Source organism: Balaenoptera physalus (assembly GCF_965194825.1).
Source record: "Balaenoptera physalus genome assembly, chromosome: 3".
Classification (NCBI taxonomy): Eukaryota; Metazoa; Chordata; class Mammalia; order Artiodactyla; family Balaenopteridae; genus Balaenoptera; species Balaenoptera physalus.
In genome coordinates, this window is record NC_138890.1 from 92,023,244 (window position 1) to 92,044,027 (window position 20,784).

The 20,784-nt window shown below is 32.8% G+C and overlaps 1 long non-coding RNA gene across 1 annotated transcript in view; it reads left to right on the forward strand.

Moving 5' to 3' along the window:
• Nucleotides 1-20,784, forward strand: part of LOC309659056 — a 351,488-nt gene that overhangs the window by 23,114 nt on the left and 307,590 nt on the right. The gene's annotated exons all lie outside the window — the stretch shown is intronic.

Genomic DNA, 20,784 nt, shown 5'->3' on the forward strand with positions numbered 1-20,784 from the left:
TGAAAGTTCATAATAATGCAGTTGACAAGAAAATTAGTTATTTCTGAGATATACATTTTAAAGTAATAACTAGGATTATTACTTATAACATTATACCAGAACATATAAGATTTTTAGAAATTTCATGTAATGTCTGAAACATTTATATTAACATATTTCCATACATATTTCCATACAAATACAAATATAAGATTTTTAGGAATTTCATGTAATGTCTGAAACATTTATATTAACATATTTCCATACAAATAACCCAATGAAAGTTTAGTATTAGTTGTTTTGTTTGTTTTTTTATACTGCAGGTTCTTATTAGGCATCAATTTTACACATATCAGTGTATACATGTCAATCCCAATCGCCCAATTCAGCACACCACCATCCCCACCTCACCGCAGTTTTCCCCCCTTGGTGTCCATATGTCCATTCTCTACATCTGTGTCTCAACTTCTGCCCTGCAAGCTGGCTAATCTGTACCATTTTTCTAGGTTCCACATACATGCATTAATATATGATATTTGTTTTTCTCTTTCTGACTTACTTCACTCTGTATGACAGTCTCTAGATCCATCCACGTCTCAACAAATGACTCAATTTCGTTCCTTTTTATGGCTGAGTAATATTCCATTGTATATATGTACCACATCTTCTGTATCCATTCGTCTGTTGATGGGCATTTAGGTTGCTTCCATGACCTGGCTATTGTAAATAGTGCTGCAATGAACATTCGGGTGCATGTGTCTTTTTGAATTACGGTTTTCTCTGGGTATATGCCCAGTAGTGGGATTGCTGGGTCATATGGTAATTCTATTTTTAGTTTTTTAAGGAACCTCCATATTGTTCTCCAGAGTGGCTGTATCAATTTACATTCCCACCAACAGTGCAAGAGGGTTCCCTTTTCTCCACACCCTCTCCAGCATTTGTTGTTTGTAGATTTTCTGATGATCCTCATTCTAACAGGAGTGAGGTGATACCTCATTGTAGTTTTGATTTGCATTTCTCTAATAATTAGTGATGTTGAGCAGCTTTTCATGTGCTTCATGGCCGTCTGTATGTCTTCTTTGGAGAAATGTCTATTTAGGTCTTCTGCCCATTTTTGGATTGGTGTGTTTGTTTCTTTGATATTGAGCTGAATGAGCTGTTTATATATTTTGGAGATTAATCCTTTGTCCGTTGATTCATTTGCAAATATTTTCTCCCATTCTGAGGGTTGTCTTTTCGTCTTGTTTATGGTTTCCTTTGCTGTGCAAAAGCTTTGAAGTTTCATTAGGTCCCACTTGTTTATTTTTGTTTTTATTTCCATTACTCTAGGAGGTGGATCAAAAAAGATCTTGCTGTGATTTATGCCAAAGAGTGTTCTTCCTATGTTTTCCTCTAAGAGTTTTATAGTGTCCAGTCTTATATTTAGGTCTCTAATCCATTTTGAGTTTATTTTTGTGTATGGTGTTAGGGAGTATTCTAATTTCATTCTTTTACATGTAGCTGTCCAGTTTTCCCAGCACCACTTATTGAAGAGACTGTCTTTTCTCCATTGTATATCTTTGCCTCCTTTGTCATAGATTAGTTGACCATAGGTGCGTGGGTTAATCTCTGGGCTTTCTATCTTGTTCCATTGATCTATGTTTCTGTTTTTGTGCCAGTACCATATTGTCTTGATTACTGTAGCTTTGTAGTATAGTCTGAAGTCAGGGAATCTGATTCCTCCAGCTCCATTTTTTTGCCTCAAGACTGCTTTGGCTATTCGGGGTCTTTTGTGTCTCCATACAAATTTTAAGATGATTTGTTCTAGCTCCGTAAAAAATGCCATTGGTAATTTGATAGGGATTGCATTGAATCTGTAGATTGCTTTGGGTAGTATACTCATTTTCACAATGTTGATTCTTCCAATCCAAGAACATGGTACATCTCTCCATCTGTTGGTATCATCTTTAATTTCTTTCATCAGTGTCTTATAGTTTTCTGCATACAGGTCTTTTGTCTCCCTAGGTAGGTTTATTCCTAGGTATTTTATTCTTTTTGTTGCAATGGTAAATGGGAGTGTTTCCATAATTTCTCTTTCAGATTTTTCATCATTAGTGTATAGGAATGCAAGAGATTTCTGTGCATTAATTTTGTATCCTGCAACTTTACCATATTCATTAATTAGTTCTAGCAGTTTTCTGGTGTCAGTATTAGGATTCTCTATGTATAGTATCATGTCATCCGCAAACAGTGACAGTTTTACTTCCTCTTTTCCAATTTGTATTCCTTTTATTTCTTTTTCTTCTCTGATTGCCGTGGCTAGGACTTCCAGAACTATGTTGAATAATAGTGGTGAGAGTGGACATCCTTGTCTCGTTCCTGATCTTAGAGGAAATGCTTTCAGTTTTTCACCATTGAGAATGATGTTTGCTGTGGGTTTGTCATATATGGCCTTTATTATGTTGAGGTAGGTTCCCTCTATGCCCACTTTCTGGAGAGTTTTTATCATAAATGGGTGTTGAATTTTGTCAAAAGCTTTTTCTGCATCTATTGAGATGATCATATGGTTTTTATTCTTCAGTTTGTTAATATGGTGTATCACATTGATTGATTTGCGTATATTGAAGAATCCTTGCATCCCTGGGATAAATCCCACTTGATCGTGGTGTATGATCCTTTTAATGTGTTGTTGCATATTTAATTTTAATGAATGTTTCTTTTAAATCATGTAGGAAATACAAAGTAGTTACAAACCAATAATGCAATAATACTTGGTTTTATCTTTGCCTATGTATTTACCTTTGCCAGCACATTTATTTCTTTATGCAGCTTTGAGATTTTGTCTAGTGTCTCTTCATTTTAACCCAAAAAACTCCCTTTAATATTTATTGTAGGGAAAGTCCAATGTTAACAAACAAAAGCAAAGGGAGTTTATCTGGGAATGTCTTATTTTATCCCTAATTTTGAAGGGTCTGCCACAAATAGAAATCTTCACTGGCAATTTTTTTCATTCTTAGTGCTTTCACAATGCTCTTTGTCTTTGACCTTTAGCAATTTTACGATATCATTCTTTGGTGTGGATCGTTTTGAGTTTTTATCCTACATGGAGTTTTTTGAATAGCTGGTTTGTGTTGATTCATGCCTGCCATCAAATTTTGGACTCTTGGGCCATTTCTACAAATACTCTTTCAGTTTCTTTCTCTAAGTCTTATCCTTCTGGGGCTCACATCATGTATGTTGGTCCTCTTGGTCATTTTCCAAGGATCCCTTAGGCTCTGTTCTCTGTTCACTTTTCTTTTCCTTTTTTTTTTTTTTCTATTCTACAGACTAGATAATCTCAATTGTCCTATATTCAAGTTTACTGATTCTTTCTCATGCCTATTTAAATCTACTGTTGAACTCTTTAGTGAAATTTTCATTTCAATCATTGTACTTTTTAGCTCCAGAATTTCCATATGGTTCCTTTTCATAATTTTTATCTCTTGATTGATATTCTCGTTTTGTACAAAAATTATTTTCCTGGTTTCCTTTAGATATTTCTCAATGGTTTCCTTTAGTTCTTGAGAATATTTAAGATAGTTGATGTAAAGTTTTTGCCTGGTAAGTTCAATGTCTAAACTAACTTTAGGGATAGTTTTTATAAAACTTGTTTCCTTTTTTTAAAGGGGGGGTGTACTGCTATGATTCTTTGAATTTGTTTTTTGTTGTTGCAAACTGGACATTTCCATATTATAGTAACTCTAAATCAGATTTTTGCCATTCTAACTAGTAAGTTAACAAGATCAATAGAGACTACAATTGAAGTCATTTAACTAGAAATATACAACTAGAGAATCACATTTAACAAATGGTGCAATTTACAGTAACATCAATACATTTAAATGCCTATGAATAAAGCTAACAAATGATATGCATGCTCTCTGTCCCAAACTATAAAACAGTATCATAACTCTCACCACTATTATTCAACATAGTTTTGGAAGTTTTAGACACAGCAATGAGAGGAGAAAAAGAAATAAAAGGAATCCAAATCGGAAAAGTGGAAGTAAAACTGTCACTGTTTGCAGATGACATGATACTATACATAGATAATCTGAAAGATGCTACCAGAAAACTACTAGAGCTAATCAATGAATTTGGTAAAGTTGCAGGATACAAAATTAATGCACAGAAATCTCTAGCATTCCTATACACTAATGATGAAAAATCTGAAAGAGAAATTAAGGAAACACTCCCATTTACCACTGCAACAAAAAGAATAAAATACCCAAGAATAAACCTATCTAAGGAGACAAAAGACCTGTATGCAGAAAACTATAAGACACTGATGAAAGAAATTAAAGATGATACAAACAGATGGAGAGATATACCATGTTCTTGAATTGGAAGACTCAACATTGTGAAAATGACTATACTACCCAAAGCAATCTACCAATTCAGTGCAATCCCTATCAAACTACCAATGGCATTTTTCACAGAACTAGAACAAAAAAATTTCCCAATTTGTATGGAAACACAAAAGACCCTGAATAGCCACAGCAATCTTGAGAAAGAAAACCAGAGCTGGAGGAATCAGGCACACAGACTTCAGACTATACTACAAAGCTACAGAAATCAAGACAGTATGGTACTGGCACAAAAACAGATATATAGATCAATGGAACAGGATAGAAAACCCAGAGATAAACCCATGCACATATGGTCACCTCATTTTTGATAAAGGAGGCAAGAATATACAATGGAGAAAAGACAGCCTCTTCAATAAGTGGTGCTGGGAAAACTGGACAGCTACATGGAAAAGAATGAAATTAGAACACTCCCTAACACCATACACAAAAATAAACTCAAAATGGATTAAAGACCTAAATGTAAGGCCAGACACTATCAAACTCTTAGAGGAAAACATAGGCAGAACACTCTATGACATAAATCACAGCAAGATCCTTTTTGACCCACTTCCTAGAGAAATGGAAATAAAAACAAAAATAAACAAATGGGACCTAAGGAAACTTAAAAGCTTTTGCACAGCAAAGGAAACTATAAACAAGACGAAAAGACAACCCTCAGAATGGGAGAAAATATTTGCAAATGAAGCAACGGACAAAGGATTAATCTCCAAAATATATAAGCAGCCCATGCAGCTCAATAACAAAAACAACAAACAACCCAATCGAAAAATGGCCAGAAGACTTAAATAGACATTTCTCCAAAGAAGATATGCAGATTGCCAACAAACACACTCAAGGATGCTCAACATCACTAATCATTAGAGAAATGCAAATCAAAACTACAATGAGGTATCACCTCACAGCAGTCAGAATGGCCATCATCAAAAAATCTACAAACAATAAATGCTGGAGAGGGTGTGGAGAAAAGGGAACCGTCTTGCACTGTTGGTGGGAATGTAAATTGATACAGCCACTATGGAGAACAGTATTGAGGTTCCTTAAAAAACTAAAAACAGAACTACCATATGACCCAGCAGTCCCACTACTGGGCATATACCCTGAGAAAACCATAATTCAAAAGAGTCATGTACCACAATGTTCATTGCAGCTCTATTTACAATAGGCAGGATGTGGAAGCAACTGAAGTGTCCATCAACAGATGAGTGGTTAAAGAAGATGTGGCACATACATACAATGGAATATTACTCAGCCATAAAACGAAATGAAATTGAGTTATTTGTAGTGAAGTGGATGGACCTAGAGACTGTCATACAGAGTGAAGTAAGTCAGAAAGAGAAAAACAAATACTCTATGCTGACACATATATATGGAATCTAAAAAAAGAAAAAAAATGATTCTGAAGAACCTAGGGGCAGGACAGGAATAAAGACGCAGACATAGAGAATGGACTTGAGGACATGGGGAGGGGGAAGGGTAAGCTGGGACGAAGCGGGAGAGTGACATGGACATACATACACTAACAAATGTAAAAAAGATAGCTAGTGGGAAGCAGCCATATAGCACAGGGAGATCAGCTAGGTGCTCTGTGACCACCTAGGGGGTGAGATAGGGAGGGTGGGAGGGAGACGCAAGAGGGAGGAGATATGGTGATATATGTATATGTATAGCTGATTCACTTTATACAGCCGAAACTAACACACCATTGTAAGGCAATTATACTCCAATAAAGTTGTTAAAAAAATAAAGCAGTGTCATAGAATTTTTTAAAATAAATGAATAGATGACTACACCATTTTCTTACATTCAAGTTAATCCCAATCACAACCAAGTATTTTGTTTGTTTGCTTAAAATAAACAAAATAACACCACTTCAAATTTGACTGATAAAAAGAAGATCTGAATAGTCATATATCTTCTATATGATAAAACTAATTAATTCTCAAAGTCTCCTCAAAGAAATCTAGGAATAAAATTTCCTGGGTTTGACCATTTGATTTTATCCTTATCAATCCTCATTAAGGTGAATATTAACTATAAAACTTAACTATAAAATAATTAAAACTTAATTATAAAATAAGACTGTGATATTAACACAATAACAAATCAGTGAAAACAGAACAGTGTCCAATAACAAACCCATACACGCATATAAACTCACGAATTATAACCAAGGTGACATTGCAGTACTGTAGCAACAGGATGGCTTTTTCAAAAAATGGTGTTTAGTGGATTATATATCCAGATGAGAAAATGTAACCCTTGAGCTCTACATTTTTCATACTGTGTTCTGAAAAGAGAAAGTTTTCATATTTATGACATTACAATGTCAGTGTTAAAGTTTGCTTGTCTGAGTAGCTGAAAAAGAAAGGGAAAACTTTTATGCTTTATCTTAGTGTTTTTCTGTACCTATTATCCAATTGGGACTAAAGAATAATCACAGGAAGAATAAATACAGTAAGTCCCCTACATACAAACGAGTATCATTCTGAGAGTGAGTTCATAAGTCCAATTTGTTCGCAAATCCAACAAAGTTAGCCTAGGTACCCAACTAACACAATCGGCTATATAGTACTGTACTGTAATAAGTTTATAATTCTCTTCACACAAATAATACATAAAAAACAAACAAACACACAAAAAACGTTTTAAGTTTACAGTACAGTACCTTGAAAAGTACAGTAGTACAGTACAACAGCTGGCATACAGGGGCTGGCATCGAGTGAACAGGCAAGAAGAGTTACTGACTGGAGGACGGAGAGGAGGTGGGAGATGGTAGAGCTGAAGGATCGTCAGCAATAGGAGACAGAGGGCAAGCTGCAATTTCAGTCACTCCTGACATTGATGGTGCAGGTTCTGATTCCTTGCTAGATTCAATTCTGTCTACCCTCTTGAAAAAAATGATCCAGTGATGTCTGGGTACCAGCTACATCGCCACTGCTTTTATGCTTGCTTCCAGACATCCTGGGCTTGAAATAAAGATACTGCACTACTGTGCTCTATACAGTACTGTACGGTAAAGTATACAAAAGTACAGCCACTTATAGAGGATGCACACACGTCACGATGTATGCCAGGCACGTGAACTAATGTGATTGGATATGCGAATTCACGTTTGCATCTTTGAAAGTTGCAACTTGAAGGTTCGTATTTAGGGGACTTACTGTAGATGACTAAATGGGTCAATATTCAAAACTGTAGCATTAAGTCAATGTTGTCTTTACAAAATGAGCTTCATGCACTGCGTTCCAAGAGAATGCATGTAGAAATATATTCGCACTCTGGTGGCATCTTATATATGAATCAGATTTAACAACTTATTTAACTTTCAAAACTGTTAAGATGAACTTTGTAATAGTACTTTCAACATAGCTGTAAAAACAAAGAGCTTCAAAAAGTACCAGTCATTCTCTGCCCAATATATCATTTAATTTTAGCTGTGCATATTCAGAATTAAACAGTGAATACTAAAAGAAGGGGGCATCTTGATTCCTGTGCTTTTCATAGTTCACTCTTCCCTCTAGGTTCCCTTTGTGGTACATTCCACTGTCTTCCTAATGTGGTTCTAAATGATATAAAAAAGAACCTACTGCTTCAGGAAGAATCTAGAGGAGGAATAGTCCATGTCATCTAATTGCGTTATTTGGTGTGGACTTACTCGTCCATAGGCTTTTCGTTTAAGTTGGTTTTGAAATGTGTGAAAAAATATTAAAGATAAAAATCTCTTTCTCATGACCTAACTTTATTTCCAACTATCACTTCTTCAAAATAGAGCATATAAAAAGATTCTACTAATATCTCTTCTATTTAATTATGGTTAATTTTCTTAAGGAACAGAATGTATGATTTAGTCCTCTCCGTCTTAATGAAAATATATCAAATGTCTAATTGATCTAGCAAAAATATGTTGGCGCTTTTTAGGTATTGATAACACTCTCTCCTGGCTCAATGCTGAGGCACACTTTAAAATGTTTTTACTGTTTAGTCATCGACAGGGGGATTATTTTGGTGGGGAAGAAGGAGGAGAATAAACTCTATAAATCTGTACTCACTTGGATGAATAGTAACAATAATGAAACAGGCAATATATTTTAGTGCAGTTATTTAACCTTAGGTTGTAATATTGATTACTGTTTTTCTTTTAACAATGCCACATATGTGCATGCAACATATTTGCCAACAAATTTGGGAAAATTAATTTCTTACTAATAAAAGCTCTAAAGTTTTGATGGACAAAATATTTAAATTTGAAGATAAGTTTCGCGTTTGTATCATCAATATGATAATTTTATACTTTATTGTCAGAGAAATTTAGAAATTTTATCCTTGCCCATTTCAGTCACAGAAAATCATGTTCTAATTTTAAAATTTACTAAAATAATTTGCAATTTTAATTTAGTCATGTTATTCAGTGAAAATATCACTTAATTCAGGCCTATAGAGTTAATAACTTTCATGAGTCATTTAGATTTTATGAAGCAGTCCAAGGCTATGCATGGCAATCTGTGGAAACAGAGTTAGCATATCATCTGGATTTAATGTTGAAGGGACTTTATTTCCTTTCTTTTGAAATACCTGCTGTTTGACAAGCTTTGAGGAATGTAATCATTATATACATTATGCAGCTATCTATTTCCATTGCCATAGGTGTGATGTGAACATTTAAATAACTGAATAAAACTTTCAAGGCCACACTAAAATTTAATATATTGCTAGTAGAGGAGGAGGGGTACTTGAGCTTAGATCAAAGTGATACATGATCTACCAGTAAGTGTGAGTTTCCGCAAACACTATTTTTTATGAATAAAAATATGTATAAACAGATACTTAGAAAAGGTGAGTAAACTAACATCCAGTCACTAGAGGTAATGATCGCCCTGATCCTGGATAGGTAACTTAAACTGTGGTCCAAATAAAGTTCAAGCCAAGCTTCAAGGAACATTTCCTTTAACTTACCCAGGAAAAATCTGCTTGTTAAGCATCAATTATCCTTTTTATTTTTTTAATGTTTTTAAATATAAAAAAAGGATGATATGTCTTTTAATCCTTGCTTTGATGGCAAAAAATATGTGTACACATTTCATCTTTCCAGAATTAAGGCCATGTTGAGGTTAGCTACTCATGTTTTTCTTTATTGCACTCCTTTACGAGTAGCAGCCTGCATTATTGCTTATGGAGCTAATGATCTCAAAGTCATTTGGAGGAATTTTAAAACACAGAATGAAGCCCATTTAGAGCTCAGTAGCTGTTCATTTTACACAATATAAGTACTGATGTTCCTAAGTGCGTAGACTATCTATATAGCATAACATAGAAGAATTTCATCAAAATAGAGGCACAAATGCATAATTATACTACCTAATTATATTTTTCTCTCTTCCTGAATTTAGAGTTTCTGTAGTCCCTTTAAGGTATATAATGAGTATAACTGAGTTATTAGAAAGATACAATAAAATAGTATCTTGATAAGACTTTTTCCTTTTGTTTTCATAGTGATTAAACTGTGGATAGAAAACCCTTTAAGAATAGTCTATTAAATGAATGATTGATTTTTATGTTGGGGTTTTGTGATGGATAATTACACTTTTCCTTTTTAAACACTGCCACAATAAAGGAATTTTCATTTTAAGCATGTTTGATAATCAATGAACGATTAATTGCACCACTTCATATTTTTTCTCCAGTGCCACTTGGCTTGTTATATACTAAATCAGTAACTGACTGACATTAACATGTTTCACTTCTCATTTCAAAGTAGATTTTGAATGAATTATTTTTCTTTATTCTATTCCTTGAGATGAATGAATTAGTAGGTGAATTATTTTTTTTTCTTACATTTGCTTTTATGTTAAAATCCTGTTCTTGAATTCAGCATATTGGGAAAATGTATGTCTCAGTTATATTAAGCCTCAAAATAACAAATATCATCAATCCTATTCTAATTTAAAGCATTAATGTTTAATTTAGTGTATATTAAATTCTTTCAGACCTTTTATATTGGCTGAGTTATGCTTTCCAGAATTTATATTTAAAATCTTTTATTTGAAATGTTAAATTTAGCACCTGTAAAATGTAGTATAAGGAGGCATTTGGGTAAGCACTAGAAATCATTACTATTTATTTAACTCTCTCTTCTAAATAATAAACATCAGGTGCTTGGTTAAATGTGTTTTTTAGATGTCCTGAGGTTTATACCCCTTTGTTCAATGTCAGTGAAAGACATTTATTTTCAGGTTTTGCACAACAGTTTATGGTGCCAGTAAAACTACATATGCTGAACAATGAAATCATTTTTTGGTGCTTGATGGGAGTATAGTATCCCTTGACATCTGAATTCTACTTGTATTATCAAAGTATCTAATAGACAATCAAACACATCTTGATAAAATCAGTTTTTATTCAACCGATCTTCTTAAAGATGAAAAGGACATCTCTGACAATGATAATGCATATTGTATCAACTCCTATGTCTTTACCAAAAATGTTAGCTTAAGATCTACTTAGAAGCTGTAAACTTCTGAAATGTAACAAATAAATTAGAAAGCAGAATTACCTAATGATTATGGAGGTTTAACCCATACACTAATTAAATGAGGGAAACAAGGATCTATACATATTTTATAACATTTTTTTCTATGGTTTTAGAACTATGGGGAATAAGTGAAACACAGAGATAATGGAATTTGTATGTATGTGAACTTTTCATGGTACATGATATCATTGATTTATGATTTTTATATTTTTCTTTTCTACATTTACATCAAATCAAATTTTTTGAATTTTAAAATGTAATGTATTTTTAAAGTAAAATGTTTTATAATATTTATCAGTTATAGGCTTACATTTTATATTCCATCAGTAATTTTCTAATTGGAAATCAATAGAAATAGAAATATTTTCTCAGGAATTTGGGATCTAAATAGATAAATGTGAGTAATACATATGTATTATTACTAATTTGGCATATTTGATCTGAGTCAAGAATAATTAACAAAGGTAACTGACTACTGATCTTTATAGTTATCTGTATTTCATTAAATCTAAAATTACATCTGTTATAAAATTCATCATGATGATTTCTTACCACATCAATGGTAAGATCAATCTACATTTCAGAGAAAAGCAAATGTGGAAAAATAGGCATCTTTGAACCAAAGAAATTAACTGAAAACAAGTTAAGGGATTTTCTAAATTTTATGAAGAAATTGTAGGCTTGCTGTTTTTATCTGGGGGAAAAGTAATATATTTTTATCATGTCTCTGACATAAAAGGAAAAGTAAAGGTCACTAGAATGCTGAGAGATACCCTGCTTTTTCATTTTCCCTTGGATCTTTTATTGTTTTTGTGTGTTCAATCTCCATTCATTTTACCTGTATCTCTGATTTTCATCTGTCTACATAATATCTTTATATATCTTTAGAACTCTCCTCTAAATATAAAGACCAGTTATAATGTTTTTTTTTCTTTCCTTCTCAGAAATTAAGTATTTTACACTTAATCATTTGTTCCTTCTGTTACCTTTTTCTCCTTTGAATTTTTTGACAGCATTTTTCTTTACCTCCCTGATTCCCCCTTAATAGTCATCTAGTTTTGTTTTTTTTTTCCTCTTAATTGCTTTATTTGCTCTCATCACTTCAACAATAGTCTGCACTGGAAATGCCTAAATCTGCATTTCATTCCCAGACCCTTATTTCCTCTTTTTTCAAAATCTCTGTTCAGATACTCAGATATCTTATATTTAATACAAGGGAAAAAATGCATATTTTCCCTCCTTTGGAGCTTGTCCAGTCTCTTTCAAGCTGGAAATCTTGGAGCGATGCTCAATTCATTCTTCTCCATCACCACTTACATTCATTTGTAGTGGATTCTATTTCATAATTTTTTAAAACCTGTCCCTTCCTCTAAATCCCTAATATAACTTATTAGTATTCAAATCCTGTCATTCCTCCACCTAGACCTGTATAAACAAAACAACAAAAAAGTTACTATTTCTTCATCAGAGAGCTCTTTTTGCCTATGCCAGATTTCAGGTATCTTCTGTATTTTCCGTCTTTCTCTCTCTTCCTCCAGTTCATTCTCAAGAATTTGTTGTGATATCTTCCACATCACTGATCTCCTGCTCTGCCTCTTCTGCTTTTAAACCCATTCATTTAATTCTTACTTCAATGTATTTTAGTATTTTATATATTCAGTTTCTAGAATTAATAGAAATTGTGTGTGTCTGGTGTTTTGGCTGGCTCTAGGTTTTAGAGTCTAGTTTCCTCCTGTGCTTGTTTTTGACCATTTGCTGAACATAATATTTGAAATATAATATATTTATATAGATACTTTGAGGAAAGCAGTAAAGTTATTTCCATTCAAAGGGGATTTATATTTGCTTCTGTGAGGCATCTGGTGCCTTTTTCAATTAAAGATCACATTAAGCCATTTTCAAGATTTGAATTTTTTGGTATTACCTAGGGAATTTGAACTGGGTTATGATTTTGCATGGGCCAGCTTTACCCTGAAGTTGCTACCATTTGACCTTGTGTGTTTGAGGGAAAAGGTCTTATCTTTTATTCATCCCTTTGAATGTAAGCTGAGCTTTGATATTTTTTGTTCTAGAACTCCTTCAAAATAAGTTTGTAATATGCGGAGAAGAGAAATACTCTTATGGCAAGAATGGTTCTCATGCCTGTCTGCATCTGGATTCTTGTTTCACTAAATATTAGGACTTGGCAGCTTTTTGATGCTTCTGTGATTTAAAAAAAGACAAAAACACACTTTGTCATTGTGTAGTATATTCAGCAGGAAGATTAACACAGGTAATCTAGCCCGCCAGAAACAGGAAACTGCTCATACTGTTACAGTACTCTGTTTCTATATTGATACTCTTTCTAGAACATAAATTGTTTAAGGGTAAATGCTTTGTCCTTTTTCATACTTGCTTATCCCACTGAAACCAGATGAATGCTTCTAATAAGGTAATGGACAAAGTATCTCTATACCTCATTTAATGAACTTTGGAATCGAATACCACATGGTCATTAGATTTGTTATGACATATACTACATGCCGTATTGGATATAATACTTAACCTAAGTCTCAGCTTATTCATCTATAAAATGGTATAAGAGTGACAATCTATACTAAAATGAGACCCTGCAAGTAGTTAGTATTACTAAGAGTAAAACACACAGATAAATGCTTTACCTGCATTATCAAATTTAATTAGACACAGCCCTTAGGGTAGGTATAATTATGTTCCCCATTCTAGACCTCAGGAAATCGAGTCTGAATGTAATTTGCTTGCCCAAGGTGCCACAGCTTGTAAGTAGCAGAACATGGAACAATAACCCAGATATGACTCATTCTACAGTCAGTACTTTGAGCTGGACTCAGTATGTAATAGAAGGTCTTATTTATATTTGTATGCATGTATTATTTAATAGTTATTTTTATTACTGAAATTGTTTTCATGCATCTGCTGTGCATTGGAAAATAATTCACAACACACATTTAGACTTGACTAAATAGTTTTAGTACAAAATATTTTACCTTTTCTATGAAGAAAATCAGGTAACAAGATCATTCCTGATTTTATTCTCTACTTTCATGTCCTCATTTCTAATACATATCCCCTTATGCTTTGGATTTAACAGTGTTTCATGTTATCTCCTACTCTTGTTTCTTTGCGATCATTCCCTGGTGATCTCATTTACTAAGTGTGTTCCTTAGCAGTTTTCATATTCCTAAAATTGAAAAGAAATTACAATGCATATTTTAGACCTATTTGTATATAAATCATAGCAATTGTCAATTTATTTTCTAAGCTTTCCACCCTAAATCAACTTTCTCTATTATGGAATAACCACCAGATAATGAACATCATTAAAGTAAATAGGGATGATTCATATATGTGAATGACTAATATGAAAAATTATCTAAAATAACATATCATGTCTATCTGCTCTAAGGAGAAAAAAAGTCAATTACATTATTTAAGGACATCATTAACCATAAGAAGAATCTGAATCTAGATTGCCATATAATGTAACAAATTTGTGTTTACAGAGCTATTTAAAAGTAACATTTTCTAACTGAAAATTTCATTTTTTTTCAAAATAGCTTCTACATAGATGAAGAAACTAAATCATTTCAGTAACTGACTGTAACTGACTGGGTTTGCATAGATGATTATTTTACCCAAACCTAGTAAAATCACATTATTTAATATATTTAGTAAATAATACATTCAGAAAAGCGTTGAGGTAGAAGTGAGATATACCAGCCTAGTAATGGGAATATTGAAAGAAAGAATTAAATTTCACATTGCAAGAAAGATGTAAAGTAGTGGAAGCATTACAGAAACCCTGGATAGCCTCATTTGTCATAAGCAGAAGTGACAAAAGGGACCAAAATTTAAATGGCATCTTAAAATACTGTCGGCAAAACTGTCTCAGGCTTGTATATCTCCCTGCTTCCCCATATCACATTCACAGATCAGTTGTTTACCACCACTTTGAAGCTGGAGAATTAGTTCTGAAAGAAGACTGCACTTGGTTAGGTGGATCTGAGGCTTCCCGAAAAAGACTTTTGCAACAGAGTAGAGCGTTCTTGTATTGGTATTGCTAATGGTAGTTGAGAGTGGAGTTGACATAACTTCATGATTGTTCTGCTTATGCACTCAGAGAAAGCTGCCAGTAGATACATCTACCCCTCAAAAGAAGTAGACCTTTCAGTATCTTTATATGTTAGAGAGGAAATTAAGTAACATTAAACTGCTTTGATTCAAAACATCGAGCAAAACAATCAAGGATCTCAAGGCAAATGAGAAAAACCATCAACACAAAGAGGGTGCATAGAGCCGCTCATCATAGAGGAAACACATAATTCGGAACAGAAGAAAACTTTGAAAATTACATACTTTGTGTGTTGTGACATTCAAGAAGATAAGCATCCATAAAAGAGGCTCCTGTGATAATAAGTGTAATTGGGAAAAAATATGCCTAAGGAAAAATTCACCAGACAGGCAGTAAGAAAATAAATATCTCAGAATATAGAGAAAATAAACACTTTATAGTTATGGTGTTAAGGGCTATGTGGAATGAGGAAGATGAGATTTGATTTAAAAATCATACATATGCTATATTAATCCACATAGACCAAAGTATATTTGATAAGCATACCAAATAGGAAGACTAGAGGAAAAAAAGGAAAAGAAACAAAGAAATAATATCTCAGACCAAAAAAAAAAAAAAATTCAGTTATGTTATTGTTGTGGGAGAATTATTAAACACACAACTCTGATATTTAGACATATTTTTAGACAAATATCAATATTTTTGTGAGATTTCTGGATACCAAGTTTAAATAAAAACTCAGAGTTTCTGTGGAGTATAAGTTAGTAATTAAGAAGATAAGAATCAAAATAATAACACTATCAGCATCACTGACATTGGAACACAATAAAACAAAGTCTTCACATATCAGGGGTATTGTCAGTATCACCTATGGATACAGACATAAAATGTAGAGGTTTGGGGGTAAGCACCAAAAGGAAAAATTAAAGGAATAGTCCAAAATTGATACATGAAGACAACTTTAAGAAGAGTACAGAATAAGAGATGCCTTAGTAAATCTCCCTGATAGCCTGATTATCCTGTGTTGAACGATGGTATCCACCTGAATTTGATATTTGCCATTTTGTATCATAATATGATTATTCTGAAAAACAAGAAGGAGGTATGACATTGAGGTTGAGAGAGTGAATACAGACAGGAATATTTAAAAAGCCTGTACTGATGATTTGGAATCCAAGGCACCTGATGATTTCTGTACTTTTTTTTCTCATTTCTGGATTAAGTAGAAGCATCTATTCATGCTGAACCACAGCTTATTCTGTTTTAGTGGCTGTTAGTGATTGCAGTGGTCAAATCCATCATGTACAACAACCTAAAACAGGCTAGTTTTACATTTTTTATAGAAAAGAAAAACACAAACTGTTTTCTGCTAAGTCCATTCAACATAAATTCATGATTCAATATAAATTAACATCATCAACAAAATTAGCAAAAATCAGACGTTGACCTCTGCTTTTCTTCTTAATTATACAAATAACTCTTGGGGTGGGGGTAAATTTCTCATTGCTCATGTCAATATATTCAGTCCTTGAATCACTGAAATTAATTTGGTCCACTCAAGTTTATGTTTACTGCATGATCAGATTGTGGGCCCCAATCTATAACACCAAATTACTTAAATAAGAATTTTGGGAAGGTTTGTGCAATCTGCTAACGATTCTTACATATATACTGGCAAAATGAAGTATCAAAGTGGGCTTCCATCCGGAAAAGTGCTTTACTCTGAGGTGGGGGTAAGAGGGAATAGGAATGCATGTAGAAGTTGAGTGAATTTTTAGGTCATGTACATGAGAATATACAATGCTAACAAACTTGATTTGAGGTAGAGGTGTCTCTACAGTTTGACGAGATCAAGTCAGACTTCACAATGAAAAGATTTCATAGGTATGAAGGGACAGAAAACCCTCATAAATTGTTATCCATCTTGGACTTGGTCCACTTGGGCATTATAAAGATAGATAGGAAGTGTGATTTTATTTACATCAATTACAAAATGATAAATGATCTAATGATGAAAATCATCTAAAATTCAAGCTTAAACAAAAATAAAATGATAAAAATATTTTTTCTTTTCACCATTAGCACAAAACTTTTATAATATTTTGGTACAGGTGTAACATTTTTGTAAACCAGTAAGCCAGGCATAATTAATTTTTAATGAGTGTTTGTAAAATCTGCCGTGTGCTATAATATACTATGTGTAATAATATGTGGTAGGGGAATAGGGGGACACAATGAAAACATAAAGTGACAAGGTCCTTACTCTTCAATCAGTTCTCATGACTTCTATATTCCTTAGACACCTGGTACAAAATATAAAAAACAATTATACTGTAGCTTTCTAAGTTTTGGGATCAGGAAGTATGAGTTCTTCAGCTTTGTTGTTCAAGATTGTTTTGGCTATTCAAGGTCTCTTGGAAATTCTATATGAATTTTAGATGGGTTTTTCAGTGTCTGAACAAAACGTCATTGGTATTTTGATAGAGATTGCTTTTAATTTGTACTATTTGGGTAGTATTGACATCTTAACAATATTAAGTTTTCCAGTTCATGAACATGGGATGTATTTCCATTTATTTATGTCTTAATTTTTTTTCAGCAGTGTTTTGTAGTTTTCATGGTACAAATCTTTGACTCCTTTGGTTAAATTAATTCTTAAGTATTTTATTCTCTTTGATGTTACTGTAAATGGAATTATTTCCTTAATTTCTTTTTAAGGTTGTTCATAGTGTATAGAAATGCAAAATAACTTTGAGTGCTAACCTTGTATCCCACTACTTTTCTGGATTTATTATTTCTAACTTTTTTTGTGGAATTTTTAGGATTTTCTACTTATAAGATCTGTGAACAGAGATAATTCTACTACTACTTTCCAATTTGGATGCCTTTTCTTCCCTTTTTTGCATAATTGTTCTGGGTAGTATATCCAGTACCATGTTCAAAAGAAATGACAAAAGCGGGCATTCTTGCCTTATTCCTAATCTTAGAGTGACAGTTTTCAGTCTTTCACAGTTGAGTGTGATAGAAACAAAACAGTGTGGTACTGGCAAGAAGACAAATATATAGACAAATAGAATAGAATACAGAGCCCAGAAATAAATGCTTACATATATGAATAAATGATTTTTGGCAAGGGTGCCAAAATAGGAAAAGGACAGTCTTTTCAACAAATAGTAATGGGAAAACTGGATATCCACATGCAAAAGAATGAAATCAGACCCTTACTTAGCACTAAAATTAAAAAATTAACTCAGAATGTACCAAAGACATGAATGTATAGCTAATACTGTAAGACTCCTAAGAGAAAACAGAGATAAATCTTCATGATGGAAATTCAGAAGAATTTTAATTCTTTAATCTTGAAACATCTATAATTTTATTGTATTTTCACATGTTGGCATCAACCAAGTTAATCAAAATAAAGTATTGAATTGCATGGGGAAAATGAAGAATATAAGACTGTTAGAATCAGAAATTGCTGTATGTTTTCCCCAGTTCATTTGGTCAAGATGTTTGTACTTAAGAGTATGCCAGAAGATATTTTTCCAACATTTTAGTATGTACATTGAAGATACAGCTGTTTGCTTGTAAATAAAACGTTGCAAAAAACTCTTTATGATATTAGAATACTAGCATCATGAAACGATTTCATACTGATTTTTTTTAAATAAAGAATTAAAACCTATTTTTAAAATTTCTCTCTTTTCAATGCCTTTATTTACTAATCCACCAAAGACTTTGTCATTTTGTCTGGTCTACCACACTCCTCTGCCCTTTATTTTCCACTCCACTGTCCTTAGGCAGACTTTCCTGTTCCACTGTGCTGAACATGTCTCATATACACTTTCCCTTACAATGCATAATCTGGACTGTGTCATGTCAGGGATGGAAAAGTGCTTTAACCATATTTAACACTTGGTTCCCTACTGACATATAGTGAAACTTATTTTGATGAATTTTTGTGTTTTTAAGCTCTTGGATAGATTTATTAAAATGTTTTATGCAATTTAATAGAATAACTTGTTCAGATATAAAAGGAGACTTTAGAGATTATATATTATAAACATCGATGAAATGTGAAATTTTCAAAATTATTTACTTCACTTAATGATTTCTATAGTGAATGTTACAATAAATACAATACATTTTAGACATAATATAAATTCACGACTGAAATGTAGGCTTAGAAATACCTTTATAAATCTACAAAACAAAACCGCTCGTTTTATGGAAGTAAAGTTCCACATATACCCAAATCAAGGCAAATAACATGGGCAGGTGTAGAATGAGGTCTTTCTTCTAACTCATAACAGCACCCCTCATCCACTAATTTGCCAGATGAAGAACTATACAATGTAAATTCTAAATATGGTTTACCTGAGTATAAAATGTCTCTCATTGACCTGTTATTCACTAAAATATTTTGAATATATTTCTTGATAAGAGCAAATATATTTCGGCTAATTACAAAAGTATATAGTAGGTCTATACGATGTTGCGACTCATTTGTTTCTTTATATAGCTGTCCAAAGATGTTCAAAATGTGTGCTAAATTCCTTCAGTATGATACCATAGAGTAACTGTTAAAACTGTGTTTGAAGTTAGAAAGATTTTCTGTAACGTGATATGGAGAATACTTGAATGACAATATATTTATTTGGTTCCTCTCTCCCATGCCCCTCCCCATACATACACACACACAAAAGTACACTAGAGTGTGGGAAGGAAATTGAGAGATGGAGGAGAAAGAAACTGAACTTATTGCTGTTACCAAGATTTTGATATATCAAAATATTCTATCTTTATTTGACATGTTCTGATTGTCACAATTAAAGTGCCAAATGCCTAATCATAGACACGTAGCTCACCCTAAACATTTATACAACCTTAAAGTTAAGTCCACTTTAGACCTAGCTTTGTGACTAATTTTTAATGACTATGAGCATGTAGTATTGATATATGTCCATTTCCTTAAGTGTAAAAACAACATTTTCCCTTGTTTTCTTTCTAAATTCATTCAACTTGTTTCTTTTTTAAAAAATATGGTATGGGAAGGGATTCTGTGGCTGCTATCAACCTCAAAACATCACTATCAATTAGTGATATCTGCTTGGCTGTTAGAAGAGATGAGATACATATCATGTTTTGTTAATTCCAACTAGATAGATATTCATCTTAATTCTTATTTATTTTTAAACATAAAACATTCATTTAAAAACAAAACTATTACTAGATCTAAACTGCATTTGGGGAGCCCATATTCATTAATGGATTTAATTCATTTATTGCTCACTCATTCAATAAATATTATGTTTCTAATTCTAGGGCTTGTTATTTCCACTACTACTCTTATAATTTTTGTAGGTCTGTCATGGTTCCCCCAATTTCAAATACCTAAAACACTCAAGATCTTAATCATACTTTAAAATAATAAATTCCTTCACCCTTCCTACAGACATGAAGCAGAATTTATTTTTGCCATCTTAATTGTCATAGTTAGCAAGAAATAAGGGCTCAAAGACAGAAGAGTAAGTAATAGGAAATGCTTACATCATTTTGTGCCCAAATATTTTAAGTGTAAGTTAAAAGAAATTGTGCTCCTAACAGGTTGTTTATTCCTTATTACTGACTCTGAGTTTGATAACATTCCTTTTATCTTTTTGTCTCCTTCCAGGTTTTTTACTTCCATTTAACATACTTAAAAATTACCTTGTCTTGCAAACTACTTTGTGCTCTTGAAAGGTTTTGAAAAGCTTAGTGGTTTCCTATTGTTCTTAATTGCTTGAAATGCAGGAAAA